The sequence below is a fragment of the Cervus elaphus genome, chromosome 22 (genome assembly GCF_910594005.1).
Source record: "Cervus elaphus chromosome 22, mCerEla1.1, whole genome shotgun sequence".
Classification (NCBI taxonomy): domain Eukaryota; kingdom Metazoa; phylum Chordata; class Mammalia; order Artiodactyla; family Cervidae; genus Cervus; species Cervus elaphus.
Genome location: NC_057836.1, coordinates 28,396,909 through 28,408,735, shown reverse-complemented (window position 1 = coordinate 28,408,735; position 11,827 = coordinate 28,396,909). Strand labels below are relative to the sequence as shown.

The window sequence follows — 11,827 nt, the reverse complement described above, 5'->3', positions numbered from 1 at the left end:
TGCCTGCGATTCTTTGCTTAAATATAGCAAAATGTTCTCTTTTTAAAACATTGTGACAGGCTATGAAAAGTGGATACTGTACAACAAGTGGGGCTATAAAAAGTGGATACTGTACAATCATGTGGAACAGAAGAGATCATGGGTCAGGTGAAATGAACCACTACCAACCACACCAAAGATCAGTCTTCATGCAAAGAAGATGGTGGGATTGGGAGTCCTCTATTATGAGCTCCTTCCAGAAAACTGAACAGTTAATTCCAACAAGTACTGCCCCCAGTTTGACCAACTGAAAGCAGCACTTGATGAAAAGCATCCAGAATTAGTCAATAGAAAATGCATAATTTTCCATCAGGATAACACAAGACTGCCTGTTTCTTTGATGACTAGGCAAAAACTGTTACTGCTTGGTTGGGAAGTTCTGATTCATCTGCCGTATTCACCAGACATTGCAACTTTAGATTTCCATCTACAAAATTCTCTCAATGGAAAAAAAAAAAATTCAATTCCCTGGAATACTATAAAAGACACCTGGAACAGTTCTTTGCACAAAACGATAAGTTTTGGGATGGTGGAATTACGAAGTTGCCTGAAAAATGGCAAAAGGTAGTGGAACAAAGGGGTGAATATGTTACTTAATAAAATTCTTAGTGAAAATGAAAAATGTGTCTTTTATATTTATCTAAAAGCTGAAGGAACAAAGCAAGCATTTTTTATGAAAAAGGAGCATACTGCTAATTAAAACACTCAAAAAGAGGTTTGATATTGAACTGAAAATTTTAGAACTGGAAGGTATCTTAGAGAACATCTATGTAAAACTTTTTCTCCTTATCTTTGTCCCCATTCTGTCAGGAAGAAAACTAAAACCCTAAGAGATGTGGTTGCTGTCCCAATTCATAGCTCAAGGTAAGAGACCATTGTCTGAGGCTTATGGCTTTCTGATTCATTATACCTAATGGGAGGACAAAGGCATCTCTGGTAAGTAGGGAAAAAGTAGCCTAATTTAATATATGATCTTGTGACAGCTTGTCAGTCATCTGAAAAATAATAGTGAAATGCAAAAAAAAGAAACCTTAAACATTCTATAGAAGAAAAAATAGTGAATGCCTTTAGAACCTTGGTGTGGAGAAGGCCTTTTTGAGTATAACACAAAATATGGAGGCCATAAAAAGCAAAGACTGGTAAATAAAAATATATAAAAATAAATTCTTAATGGTGAGACCCCCAAGAAGGCCAAAAGACAAAAAAAAAATGGTGAAAATATTAGCATTCCTATATTATATATAGAGTAACCTCCTTAATATCTAAGAACTCTTTGATGATACAAAAAGACCAACTAGATCAAAAACTAGTCCGAAGATTTACACAGAGCTTATACAGCAAAGGAAATAAAAATAACTCAAACATATAACTCTTGTCTTTGCTACCCTTTGTTATACATTCTCTCCGTTGACTATTAAGTTAATACTAAAAAGATATTCTGTGTCACTCTGATTAAGAAATACAAATGTATATCCACTGAAACATACTTTGTAATTTATTGGATTGGCACAAATGCCAAAGATCAATGACACACTTGTATAGCTGAGGCTATGGAAAAACAATTTCCTAAAGAAATACTATCTTCACCTATAGTGGGACATTTAGGGCAATTTAGGAAAGTTTCTCAAAATTTAAAATGCATGAACTCTCTGACATTTTAAGTAATTCCCCTTGTATGTTGCTCTACTCTTGCTCAAAGTATGCAATGATTATACAGACATAAGTCATTATATACAGTTCTTTCTGTCCATCTATTTATATTTTTAAATGTTTTAAAGGATATTCCCTTGTGAATAATAGCAAACATGTTGAAATAAGCTGAACGTTCACCAGTAGGTGACTGGTTAAAGAAATCATGGTATGGACATGCAATAGAATATAATACAGCTGTGAAAAAAGTATAAGATGTTCTCTGCATACTGAAATGGAAAAAAACTTTCAGAAATATTAAGAAAAAGAGACAGAGTACAGGACATTGTAAAGAGTAGGTTACCTTTCTTGCTTCTTTTTTTTTTTTGGCAAATTGGTGGGGATTGGAGGAGATGTATATCTGTATTTATTTGCTTATATATAAAAATATAGGATTATTCACAAAGAAAAATCATAGTGGTTACATGTGACAGATGGTAGGTTCAGAGCTTGGAAGATGGGAAAGGGAGTTGGAAGAAATTTTATCACTGTGTACTTTTATATAAATAAAAGGAACAGGGGAATCTATTACCTTCTCAGTTAAGTAAATGTCAAAAAGAGAGAAAATATTAGAGGACAAAAATACCGCTGACCCTCTGTAGCAGTCAGAGTTCCAACAGAGAAGTAGAACTATAGAATATTTATAAAAGATTTTATTGTAAGAAATTGGCTTATGTGACTGAGAGCTGGTTAGGCAACTACATCAGACTGTCAGGAAGGACCAGCTGGAAACTCTCTGGGAGGATCTGATGCTGGGGAAGTTCTGCTTCCTCAGGGAAACTGCAGTTCTCCTCTCAAAACCTTTCAACTGATTGGATCAGGTCAACTCAGATTATGGAGGATAATCTCCTTAAAAAGCAACTCCTGCAGCTCAATTCCAGAAAAATAAATGACCCAATCAAAAAATGGGCCAGAGAACTAAACAGACATTTCTCCAAAGAAGACACACAGATGGCTAACAAACACATGAAAAGGTGCTCAACATCACTCATTATTAGAGAAATGCAAATCAAAACCACAATGAGGTACCATTACACACCAGTCAGGATGGCTGCTATCCAAAAGTCTACAAGCAATAAATGCTGGAGAGGGTGTGGAGAAAAGGGAACCCTCTTACACTGTTGGTGGGAATGCAAACTAGTACAGCCACTATGGAAAACAGTGTGGAGATTTCTTAAAAAACTGGAAATAGAACTGCCATATGACCCAGCAATACCACTTCTGGGCATACACACTGAGGAAACCAGATCTGAAAGAGACACATGCACCCCAATGTTCATCGCAGCACTGTTTATAATAGCCAGGACATGGAAGCAACCTAGATGCCCATCAGCAGATGAATGGATAAGGAAGCTGTGGTACATATACACCATGGAATTTTACTCAGCCGTCAAAAAGAATTCATTTGAACCAGTCCTAATGAGATGGATGAAACTGGAGCCCCTTATACAGAGTGAAGTAAGCCAGAAAGATAAAGAACATTACAGCATACTAACACATATATATGGAATTTAGAAAGATGGTAACGATAACCCTATATGCAAAACAGAAAAAGAGACACAGAAATACAGAACAGACTTTTGAACTCTGTGGGAGAAGGTGAGGGTGGGATGTTTCAAAAGAACAACATGTATACTATCTATGGTGAAACAGATCACCAGCCCAGGTGGGATGCATGAGACAAGTGCTCCGGCCTGGTGCACTGGGAAGACCCAGAGGAATCGGGTGGAGAGGGAGATGGGAGGGGGGATCGGGATGGGGAATAAGTGTAAATCTATGGCTGATTCATGTCAATGTATGACAAAACCCACTGAAATGTTGTGAAGTAATTAGCCTCCAACTAATAAAAAAATTAAAAAAAAAAAAAATCTATTGATGGAGAATGTTAACCTCATATCTACAGAACACCTTTACAGCAATACCTGGGTTAGTGTTTGAATAACTGGAGACTAGATTCCAGGCAAGTTGACTCAATAAAACTGACTGTTACACTTTCCCTCTTAAATCCAGTTTGGGTTTAGAGAATTACAAGGTTTGAACCTGTATATTGAACATGACAGAAAATCAGATTGCTTTTCCTGAATTTTCTGGAGTAATCCTGGGGTCAGATTGGTCAAATCTAAGATGCTATTGATTGTAAGGCACACCGTTACTTTTTGTACCACAAATCAAGAAAAAAAGTGCTATCAGTTAAACCTGCATGTTACTGATTACAAGACACACTCTTATCCTTATTTCAGTGATGTTAGAATAATAAAACTATGTGTCTATTAGCATTGATAAAAATATTCTGTGTTCTTTTTTTTCCAAATCTGTATTTTATTTTTTTTAACTTTAAGCTTTTTATTTCATATTGGGGTATTTCTGCTTTATTGACTATGCCAAAGCCTTCGACTGTGTGGATCACAATAAACTGGAAAATTCTGAAAGAGATGGGAATACCAGACCACCTGACCTGCCTCTTGAGAAACCTATATGCAGGTCAGGAAGCAACAGTTAGAACTGGACATGGAACAATAGACTGGCTCCAAATAGGAAAAGGAGTATGTCAAGGCTGTCTATTGTCACCCTGTTTATTTAACTTATATGCAGAGTACATCATGAGAAACGCTGGGCTGGAAGAAGCGCAAGCTGTAATCGAGATTGCCTGGAGAAATATCAATAACCCCAGATATGCAGGTGACACCGCCCTTATGGCAGAAAGTGAAGAAGAACTCAAGAGCCCCTGATGAAAGTGAAAGAGGAGAGTGAAAAAGTTGGCTTAAACTTCAACATTCAGAAGACTAAGATCTTGGCATCTGGTCCCGTCGCTTCATGGGATATAGATGGAGAAACTGGAAACAGTGTCAGACTTTATTTTTGGGGGCTCCAAAATCACTGCAGGTGGTGGTTGCAGCCATGAAATGAAAAGATGCTTACACCTTGGAAGGAAAGTTATGACCAACCTGCTGCTGCTGCTGCTGCTGCTAAGTCGCCTCAGTTGTGTCTGACTCTGTGCGACCCCACAGACTGCAGCCCGCCAGGCTTCTCCGTCCCGGGGATTCTCCAGGCAAGAACACTGGAGTGGGTTGCAATTTCCTTCTCCATATGACCAACCTAGACAGCATTTTAAAAAGCAGAGACATTACTTTGCCAACAAAGGTCCGTCTAGTCAAGGCTATGGTTTTTCCAGTGGTCATGTATGGATGTGAGAGTTGGACTGTGAAGAAAGGTGTGCACTGATGAATTGATGCTTTTGAACTATGGTGTTGGAGAAGACTCTTGAGAGTCCCTTGGACTGCAAGGAGATCCAACCAGTCCATCCTAAAGGAGATCAGTCCTGGGTGTTCGTTGGAAGGACTGATGCTGAAGCTGAAACTCCAATACTTTGGCCACTCACTTCATGCAAAGAGTCGACTCATTGGAAGAGACGCTGATGCTGGGAGAGATTGAGGGCAGGAGGAGAAGGGGACGACAGAGGATGAGATGGCTGGATGGCATCACCGACTCGATGGACATGAGTTTGAGTAATCTCTGGGAGTTGGTGATGGACAGGGAGGCCTGGTGTGCTGTGATTCATGGGGTCACAAAGAGTCAGACACGACTGAGCAACTGAACTGAACTGAATAGATGACTAACCATGTTGTGGTAGTTTATTCCGTACTCTTGTTTGACTGTGGACTGCTTGACCATTATCTGACTAGTATGGTTCCATTTTGGTTCAGAAAATATAATTATATTATCCATAACTCATGTTTTTGAATTGTCTGCCCTGCTTTCTGGCTCAAGAATGGAAAATGAGCTCTGTCTAGAGTCTATAGATGTGTCTCCAAAGGTGGAGTGGTGTTGGTAGCATTTTGAGATGAAGTGTGGAGGATGGGAGAGAGTCCTTTGCAGATTCTTTCCTGCCTTCCTTTCCCCACCCCCATCCTAAGCTGGGAGGAGGACCACAGCAGTTTGGGGCACTGTTTGCCACATGCTGAGACTAGTTGTAGCTAATCACTGGTGTTTGGCTTGTCCCACTTTCTTTTCTTCCTCTCTGATGGCCAGAGAGTGCAGGGAGAGGACAACCTGAGGTATCTCACATTTGTTGTTAAGTCATGTCCAACTCTGCAGCCTCATGGATTGTAGCCTGCCAGTGAACTGTCCGTGGGATTTCCCAGTCAAGAATACTGGAGCGGGTTGCCGTTTCCTCCTTCAGGGAATCTTCCCGACCCAGGGATCGAACTCACATCTCCTGCATGGCAGGCAGATGCTTTACCACTGAGCCACCAGGAAAGCCCAAATATTAAACCTTTGCTCTATATCATCATATATATATTTGTTGTTATTCAGCTGCTCAGTCATGTCCAGCTCTTTGCGACCCCATGAACTGTAGCATGCCAGGCTTCCCTGTTCTTCACTACTTCCCAGAGTTTGCTCAGAATCATGTCCATTGAGTCAGAGGTGTCATCCAACCATCTCATCCTCTGTTGCCCTTTTTCTCTTGCCTTCAGTCTTTCCCACCATCAGGGTCTTTTCCAGTGAGTTGGCTCTTTGCATCAGGTGGCCCAAATATTGGAGCTTCAGCTTCAGCATAAGTCCTTTCAGTGAATATTCAGGATTGATTTCCTTTAGGATTGACTGGTTTGATCTTCTTGATGTCCACGGACTGTCAAGAGTCTTTTCCAGCACCACAGTTCGAAGGCATCGATTCTTTGGTGCTCAGCCTTCTTTATGGTCCAGCTCTCACACATTGGTACATGATTACTGGAAAAACCTTAGCTTTGATTAGATGGACCTTTGCTGGCAAAGTGATGTCTCTGCTTTTTAATCATAGCTTTTTCTCCAAGGAGCAAGTGTCTTTTAATTTCGTGGCTGCAGTCACCATCTGCAGTGATTTTGGAGCCTAAGAAAATAAAATCTGTCACTATTTTCACTTTTTCCTCATCTGTTTGCCATGAAGTGATAGGACTGGATGCCATGATCTTAGTTTTATGGATGCTGAGTTTTAAGCTAGCTTTTTCACTCTCCTCTTTTATCCTCATCAAGAGGTTCTTTAGTTATTCTTCACTCTCTGCCATTAGAGTGGTATCATCTGAAGTTATTGCTGTTTCTCCTGGCAATCTAGATTTCAGCTTGTGAGTCTTCCAGCCCAGCACTTCGCATGGTGTACTCTGCATGTTAAGTTAAATAAGCAGGGTGAAAATATACAGTTTTGACGTACTCCTTTCCCAATTTGCAACCAGTCTGTTGTTCCATGTCCAGTTCTAACTCTTGTTTCTTGGCCTGCATATAGGTTTCTGAGGAGAAAGGTAAGCTGGTCTGGTATTCCCATCTCTTGAAGAATTTCCCACAGTTTGTTGTGATCCACACAAAGACTTTAGCATAGTCAATGAACCAGAGTAGATTTTTTCTTTTTAATTCCCTTGCTTTTTCTGTGGATCCAGTGAATGTTGGCGATTTGCTCTCTGGTTTCTCTGCCTTTTCTAAATCCAGGTTGTACATCTGGAAGTTCTCAGTTCATGTACAGTTGAAGCTAGGTTGAAGGATTTTGAGTATTACCTTGCTTGCTTGTGAAATGAGTGCAATTATATGGTAGTTTGAACATTCTTTGGCATTGCCTTTCTTTAGGATTGGAATGAAAACTGATCTTTTCCAGTCCTGTGGCCACAACTGTATTTTCCAGATTTGTTGCATATTGAGTGCAGCACTTTCACAGCATCATCTTTTAGGATTTGAAATAGCTCAGTTGAAATCCCATTATTTCCATTTGCTTTGTTTGTAGTAAAACTTCCTAAGGCTCACTTGACTTAACACTCCAGGAGGTCTGCTCTAGGTGAGTGATCACTCCTTTGTGGTTATCCAGGTCATTAAGACCTTTTTAATAGAATTCTTCTGTGTATTCTTGCCACTTCTTAATCTCTTCTGCTTCTATTAGGTCTTTGGCTTCTCTGTTTTTTATTGTGCCCATATTTGCATGAATGTTCCTCTGATATCGCCAGTTTTCTCAAAGAGATCTCTAGTCTTTCCCCTTCTATTGTTTTCCTCAATTTCTTTGCATTGGTCACTTAAGAAGGCTTCTTATCTCTCCTTGATATTCTCTGGAACTCTGCATTCAGTTGGGTATATCCTTCCCTTCTACTTTACCTTTTGCTTCTCTTTTTTCTTAGCTATTTGTAAAGCCTGCTCAGACAACCACTTTGCCTTCTTACATTTGTTTTTCTTGGGAATGGTTTTGTTCACTTTCTCCAGTACAGTGTTATGAACCTCTGTCCATAGTTCTTAAAGCACTCTGTCTGCCAGACCTAGTCCCTTGAATTGATTTGTCACCTGTACTGTATAATCATAAGGGATATGATTTAGGTCATACTTGAATGGCCTAGTGGTTTTCCCTACTTTCTTCAATTTAAGCCTGAATTTTGCAGCAAAGAGTTCATGATCTGAGCCACAGTCAACTCCAGGTCTTGTTTTTGCTGAGTGTATAGAGCTTCTCCATCTTGGGCTGCAAAGAATATATCAATCTGATTTTGGTATTGAATATCTGGTAATGACCATGTGTTATATAAATATATTTATTTCTATCTCTTGTATGATATAAATATAGGAATGTGCAAATTTCACCTAATGGTTATGAAGTACACTGGCTCCTACTTGGGGCTGGGCAGAGGAGCCTGGGGGACTATAGTCTGTGGGGTGAAAAAGTGTCAGACACAACTTAGCGACCAAACGGGAACAACAGCAACAACAACAGCAAGCTCCTAGTTAGTTTAACTTGAGAACAGAAGGGTGGCAAAGCCGCCATGCCATCCAGTTTAGAGTTACAGAAAAAAAAGCTGGGTGCCATGTTTCCATCCAGAGGGGAGAAAAGACATTGGAAAGCCAGTTGAGTGCTCATAATCAGTTATGGTGACCTACAAGCCCAAAGGAGTGGGTGGCTGGTCCATCTGTTTGCCAGGGCCAAATTTATCACCACTGTTATGAATTGGAGCTCTTACATGTTGCAGATGTTTGAATATTATCTCATTGAGGATAGCCTACTGTTTGTAGAAAACTGGTTCTGATTGCTAACTTCAAAAGGGCCAAAAAGATTGCTAACTTTAAAAGGCATGTCAGAATCATGCCTAGTTCAGCTTTACTCACCAGCCTTCCTGTACCCCATTTTACTCAGTTTTATGGAGTCTACATAAAACTTGGAAGGAAATTTGTGACCAACCTAGATAGCATATTAAAAAGCAGAGACATTACTTTGCCAACAAAGGTCCATCTGGTCAAGGCTATGGTTTTTCCAGTGGTCATGTATGGATGTGAGAGTTGGACTGTGAAAAAAGCTGAGTGCCGAAAAATTGATGCTTTTGAACTGTGGTGCTGGAGAAGACTCTTGAGAGTCCCTTGGACTGCCAGGAGATCCAACCAGTCCATCCTAAAGGAGATCAGTCCTGGGTATTCTTGGAAGGATTGATGCTGAAGCTGGAACTCCAATACTTTGGCCACCTCATGTGAAGAGTTGACTCATTGGAAAAGACCCTGATGCTGGGAGGGATTGGGGGCAGGAGGAGAAGGGGACGACAGAGGGTGAGATGGCTGGATGGCATCACCGACTCGATGGGCATGAGTTTGGGTAAACTCTGGGAGTTTGTGATGGACATGGAGGCCTGGCATGCTGCGATTCATGGGGTTGCAAAGAGTCGGACACGACTGAGTGACTGAACTGAACTGATGGAGTCTAGAAAGGCATCTTGTTTTTAACACCATGGGTTCAACAAAGTAAGCCATGATACTGACTACTTTTAATCTCAATTAGTAGGAATATAGATCTCAAAAAAGATCAACTTACTTTTATTCAAACTCATAGTAAAAATATAATGAGAAGATAAAAACACAAAAACAGCTGAGTCCCTTCTAGACCCTTATTTCTGAAGAGCTCGGTAACAATTTAGGATGAACTTATGCTGTTTAAAAAGGTGGCATCATAAGCTCTCTGTGTTTTGAAATTTGCTTCTTTTCTTTATTGGTTTTCTTCTTCTGAGAAACAAACTGACAATGATTTGAATGGTGAATTTCTTCCCTAAATAACAACCACTGGAGATATTATTGTAGATACAGCATCAAAAGAAGAAAACAAAATCCTGTTAAGAAGCGGGAATAAGTACCCCTCAAACAATGAATGCTACTAAGAACCACTGTTAATATCTATTGTTGATATTAGATCTATTTCTACAATATGTATTGTTGATATTTTAAGTGTTGAAAATCTACTTAAAATGTACAGGTGTGTATAATAGCATCATAGGAGCCTGGGGAGCTCTTTTGTGTCTAGCATATAAGTCTTCTGAATGCATCAGGAACATTGTGCCTCAGAAGTATATTTTATATTAAAGGTATTTGAAGACAAAAAAGAAAAAAAAATAGCAGCAAAGGGCCAAGTCTCTCCCATGCAAAAGAGGAAAAAGTCATAAGAGGAGAGAACTGATGACCTTTGGCACTTATTTTCATTATTTTTGACAATAGCCTTCCATTATATCTCTGATTCTACTGTGAAATCTAATTTTTACCCATACCTTTGAAAATGTGGTTCTGAAATATGTTCAACATAAGAAATAAAATTTTGAGTAGGCTTGTTAAGTGAATCTGTCACCTGAAAAGGCAGAGTGCATATTCAATGAAAACACCTATTGAGCATCTTCTATGTATAAGACCCTGACTCTGGGATGTGGAAGATGCAAAGATGAATAAGACACAGTTGCTGCCTTTGTGAAGCTTGCAGAAGATGAAGGAGAGAAAACTAAAAATAATTACCTGTTGTGCTGAAAATAAGTTGTACAAATAAATGCAATGGGTATAGTACTTTCTTACAAATTCAGCCTCTGTTTAGACTTGAAAGCTAGTTGCAAATCTTATCTCCTCACTTCCCTTCTTATACTGTGAATGCAATATTCTTCATTTTGTTGTTCTTTAGTCGCTAGGTTGTGTCCGATTCTTTGCGACCTCATGGACTGTAGCCCTGCCTGCTTTGTCCGTGGGATTTTTCCAGGCAAGAATACTGGAGTGGTTAGCCATTTCCTCCTGAAGGGGATTTTCCCAACCCAGGGATTGAGTCCACATCTCCTGCATCAGCAGGTGGATTCTTTATCACTGAGCCACCAGGGAAGTCCCGTTCTTTGTTTTGGAGTCCTCCATTTGCAGAGTCTGAATTCTAAGTAACACTTGCTTGTTTCCCCCAGTTTCCAGCAGTGCTTTGAAAATGAATCCTTGAACTTCTAACTAAATGACTGTGTAAGAAAGGATCTTTTTCTTTTCTTTCCATTTAAGTATGCTTTTCAACAAAAGCTAGCAGTGCTACCTTCTCCTTTTCTATTAAGAATTGATGCCAATACATGGCATGAGTTGCAGTTTGACTATTTTCTGCACTTGTAGAGGCCACATTAGGTTTTGATTCTAGGTATCCTTTAAAAATGGCTCCCCAGGTGGCACTAGTGGTAAAGAAACTGCCTGCCAGTACAGGAGATGTAAGAGACGAGGGTTCAGTCCCTGGGTCGAGAAGATCCCCTGGAGGAGGGCATGGCTACCCACTCAATTATTCTTGCCTGGAGAATCCCATGGACAGAGGAGACTGGTGGGCTACAGACCGTTGGGTTACAAAGATTCATACACGACTAAAGTGACGTATCACACACGCATCTTTTGAAAAAATAAAAATCCTGAAAAAGAGATGGGTAAATGATTTCTCAAAATTGCTAGTTTTCTTTTTTTGGTTGATGGAACCAGACCTAAGATGGCTATGTTGATCTGAAAACTGAAGGAATGCTGCTACACTGAGGACAGGAGAGAGAGGAGTGCAAGATGGGGGAGGGAGGAGGGTAAGGATGAGGGATAGGAAGGAGGGCAGGACGGGGGAGGGAGGAGGGCCAGAAGGCATGGGGCAGCACAAGGGTTCACTTTCGTGCAGGTTGCATCATGGCATCGTGGGGAGAGTACAGATTCTGGAGTCAGCACACTGAACTTGAGGCTTGTGTATTAGTTGTGCCTCCTTGAACACTTAGGCTCTTTAAGCCTCAGTTCCCTAATATGTAAAATTGATTTAATACTTTGTAGTTGTCTAGAGTGTTGAGACAGCAAGTGATTTAGCATGGGTTACTTG

General features: G+C 40.1%; 1 long non-coding RNA gene across 1 annotated transcript in view; it reads left to right on the top strand.

Moving 5' to 3' along the window:
- The first annotated feature begins 847 nt into the window (after positions 1-847).
- Positions 848-11,827, top strand: part of LOC122680511 — a 74,632-nt gene continuing 63,652 nt past the window's right edge. The window contains exon 1 of the long non-coding RNA XR_006336706.1: positions 848-903. This is a non-coding gene — a long non-coding RNA (uncharacterized LOC122680511). The remainder of the gene's footprint in view (positions 904-11,827) is intronic.